At 35.2% G+C, this 4,466-nt stretch overlaps 1 long non-coding RNA gene across 1 annotated transcript; it reads left to right on the top strand.

Moving 5' to 3' along the window:
- The first annotated feature begins 378 nt into the window (after nucleotides 1–378).
- LOC131901875 (uncharacterized) lies at nucleotides 379–4,269 on the top strand. Its single transcript, XR_009376923.1, has 2 exons — nucleotides 379–1,407; nucleotides 1,869–4,269. It is a non-coding gene; the product is annotated as an uncharacterized LOC131901875 (long non-coding RNA).
- The last annotated feature ends 197 nt before the right edge of the window (nucleotides 4,270–4,466 follow it).

The raw sequence follows: 4,466 nt of genomic DNA, 5'->3' as shown, positions 1-4,466 counted from the left end.
CAAGGAAAGGCAGGTTACAAATCAGAAAATTTAAGTAAAGTAGTTCAAAGTCCTTATAATTCAGTTCAAAAATCAGAATTGTATGCTATTCTGTTGGTATTAATGGATTTTTCAGAACCTCTCAATGTAGTAACTGACTCTCAGTATGCTGAAAGAGTAGTATTACATATTGAGACTGCAGAATTTATCCACGATGCTTCAGAATTAACTTCATTATTTATTCAATTACAAGATACAATCAGAAAAAGGAGCCATCCTTTATATATAACTCACATCCGATCCCATACTGGTCTGCCAGGCCCTCTAGCACAAGGCAATGATGAGATTGATAAATTATTGATAGGAAATGTGCTGGAGGCCTCAGAATTTCATAAAAAAATCATGTAAATAGTAAAGGTTTAAAAAAGGATTTTTCCATAACCTGGCAACAAGCCAAAGAAATAGTAAAGAAATGTCCTACTTGTTCCTTCTACAATCAAACGCCATTACCAGCAGGATGTAACCCAAAGGGTACTCAGAGGAATGAAATCTGGCAGATGGACGTGTTTCACTTTGCAGAATTTGGAAAATTGAAATATGTACACCACACTATTGATACTTATTCAGGATTTCAATGGGCAACTGCTTTGAGTTCTGAAAAAGCTGATTCTGTAATCACTCATTTGCTAGAAGTTATGGCCATTATGGGTATACCTGCACAAATCAAAACTGATAATGCTCCATCATATGTCTCTGTTAAAATGAAACAGTTTTTTGCTTATTATAATACAAACCATATTACAGGTATACCACATAATCCTACAGGTCAAGCAGTTATAGAAAGATCAAACAGAACTCTAAAGGATATGCTAAATAAACAAAAAGGAGTAACAAAAAACCCCAGAAATAGACTACATAATGCTCTATTAACTTTGAATTTTCTCAATGCCAGTGAGAAAGGAACAACAGCTGCAGAGAGACATTGGATAATAGAAAAAACTACAGAATTAAATCAACCTATATACTTTAAGGATGTGCTGACCTCAGAATGGAAACCAGGATATGTATTACATTGGGGACGAGGTTTTGCTTTTATTTCTACAGGAGACTATAAGCTGTCGGTACCATCAAAATTGATAAAGGTTCGATTTGAACAAGAGAGACCACTTAATTAGAGGAGGTGATAGTTCATCAACTATCATGAACATCCAATTTAAACTAACTTACACCAGTAACATATGCCTTTTCATTTAATTAGATAATAACTTGCCAAAAAGGAACATCCCCAAAAAACCTTGGGGAAAGGTTTTTGTTTTTGCCTTTTAGGAGAATGAAGGTTAAGGAATTTGAAGAACACTGGACAAATGAGACAACTGAAGAAAAGGGACAAATCGTCTATCCTAAGAAACAGAGTGAAATGGCGTATGGGTATGTTATCTAAAAAATTTTATGTCTTTCTAAATGTTTGTTTCTGCTTTTCTTTAAAGATTTAACACTATTTAACTTCTAATAGTCCCAGTTCAATTAAAATTTAAAGCTGACTTTGGAGTTGGAGAATGGCTCTCTCCTTCTTTAAACTCAAGCATGTTGTTAAAAGGAAAATGCAAACTCCCTGTATCATGCCAGAAGAAAAGAGCCATCTTCTGCTATGGGACAGGAGAAAAGCCAAATTAATTAAGGGACTATTCTATTACTAATCTCAACTCTTTGATTCTATTCTGATTCTTTAAACTTTTCTTAAAGTATGAAATTTATATCAAAATCTACAAGATTAATATATATAGATATATATACATTTTAAACTTTGTTAAGATATAAATGGTCATATAGAGTACTAACTAATTCTAAAAAGCCGCATATATAGTCTTTGTGTTTGAGTTTCTTATCAGTTTTTTGCAGGAAATCACGGTCAGGCCTAACATCAACTGAAGTCTCCAGGAAGAAAATGGGGCCCCACAACAACAACAATTCCACGTGGACAATAATAACATCATTAAGCTGACAAACATCATCTACAGATCAACTTTGAACTACAAAGTGCTCAGAGCAATTTTGAGAGAGCTAGCTGAGATGATCCAGTCTCAAAGACTACTTGAATAAGGATTTGAGATAAACCCTGAACTTTGGCATTATACACAGACTGGATAACGAAGGATATAGTTACCTTTCCTAGAATTTGACAATTAACCTAAAATTTTTCTTTCAGGATAAAGATAACTTCGCCCATACCCAGAAGGAAGCAATTTCAAGAATACGACGCCCACATTCCTAAAGAGGTGGTGTGGGGCAGTTGGTTTTTTTGGTCTTTTAGGTCTTTTAATGGGTTTTGAGTCTGGGATAATTTTCATTGATTAGGGGGGTTGGTTACAAGTTGTTGTCAAGGGTGAGGAAAAGGGCTAAGCAAAGGAGATTAGATTTAAGGTTCTTATTTAAAAAAAAAAGAAAGAAAAGAAAAGAAAAATGTAAATACTTTACATTGGATTGGATTGTTTTATATTGTGTACAAATTATATATATTGAAATTGATACTGTTAGAAAATGCTATATGTATATTTCTAATTGTACCGTTCATTTAACAATGTAATGCAATTTTCTGATCCTTGAATGTTGTTATTACCAACTATTAGGATATAAAGAAATGAAAGTTAGTAGTTAGACATTATAATAGAACTTGTAGTTATATTAGGTATGTTTTCAAGATTGAGTAGATATATTTTAGATAGACAGGTTATCTTCAAACCCTTCAGAGATCTACAGAATATGGCATTTAAAATGTTTTAATAACTTAGAAAATTTTTCTTTTTTGCTATGACTATGAGACATGTCGGCTCCTGACAGTACCAATCTACTTCAGAGAAAATATGGGCATTGAAAAAACTGTAATTGGAGTTAACTTTCATTGTAGCAAAAGTTAGCCATTGGACAACAAAGTATCCTCGAATCAACTGCTGACAAACAGGTCAGACAGGACACGAAACAAAGGACTACCGATTCTTGTCAAAATAAGTGTGGTTATGGCTTTATCAAAAGGCATCTTCTGAGGCCAGGACAATATGGCACCATCCCTGAAGTGGCCTTCGCAATCCAGGAAAGGTACAGTGCCCTTTTCTTGAAGGCAGCTGAACAGGCAGTGGGCCAATGGCTTCTGATGTGCAATGGGGAGGTGGCTGAAACAGTTATTCTTGAAGAGTAATTAAGCTCACACCTCTCAACAGAAGAATGGCATTTAATAGAGGGATGTGGAGAAGAACGGGATGCTGAAATGAAGCCACATACACACATAGCCAAAAAGAATGGACAGCTGAATTAAAAAAACATCAACAATTTCCACAATTTAAAATCCTGAATCATGACATGACACTAGTGGAATTCAGGTATTTCTGGTATATAGACTGCTCTCACCCAATGTGAGGTTGAACTGTTGACCTTGTGTACATTCTACTTCACAAATGAGTCTGTCAGATACGCTAAGCCTATAGGCTGAAGATGATGCCCCAACACTGCGGAGAAACCTCAGATGATTGTCCAGGCAGCTGGCTGTTTCTGTCAACTCACGATTTTTTGGAAGTTGCTTGCATATACTTCCTGTTTTTATTTTTTTTGTTAGCTAATACTATTTCCTTCTTGGGTCTCTGAGGGAGTTGAAGATTAGTTAGTTATAGTTGACGATTAATTAGGATAGAAAGTGAATTAGATACAATAGAATAGATAATGGAATTATTTTCTCTGAATTTGTCAAATACAAATGAACTAACATTGTTTAGGTATTTATTACTTGTATATATTGTATATAGTTATTGTACTTTTGTATATAGTTTTTCTTATGTCAGTTATAAGCTTTTTCTTTTTCCTTTTTATTAAAATAGAAAAGGGGAAATATGGTGATATTTTATTTGTATTAAAATGTTATTTGTATGTTAATAAATAAAGTTGCCCGGGGGTCAGAGCTATTAGCAAGCCATAGGAAAGCAGGGCAGTGGTGGCGTACACTTGTAATCCCAGCACTTGGTATGCAGAGCTGGGTAAGTCTCTGTGCGTTCAGGAATACAGCCATTATTGGACACACATGCCTTTAATCTCAATACCAAGCAAGGAAAACCTGGAGGCCTATACAGACAGGCCGTGACGAGGTGGTCATGTGGTTGGGTTTACAACCAATGAGAAGGCAGAATAGGAACACTATATAAAGACTTTAACACAAGGGTAGCTAGTTCAGAAAGGTAGGACCACTGCAGGAGGAAGGGTAAGGTTTTAGCTCTTAGCTCTGACCTCTTGGCTTTCTTCTTTGCATTGGTTCTGTGTTTCTTATTTAATAAGAAGGTTGGTTACATCTACAAAGCCTTTATCCAAACTAACCAAAAGACAGAGAGAGAGCATCCAAATCAACAAAATCAGAAATGAAAAGGGGGATATAACAACAGACATTGAGGAAATCCAGAGAATCATCAGGTCATACTTCAAAAGCCTCTACTCCAAAAAAATTGGAA

The sequence above is a fragment of the Peromyscus eremicus genome, unplaced genomic scaffold, assembly GCF_949786415.1.
Source record: "Peromyscus eremicus unplaced genomic scaffold, PerEre_H2_v1 PerEre#2#unplaced_582, whole genome shotgun sequence".
Classification (NCBI taxonomy): Eukaryota; Metazoa; Chordata; class Mammalia; order Rodentia; family Cricetidae; genus Peromyscus; species Peromyscus eremicus.
Note: the sequence above shows the minus strand (reverse complement) of the source record. Positions and strands in the feature narration are given on the sequence as shown.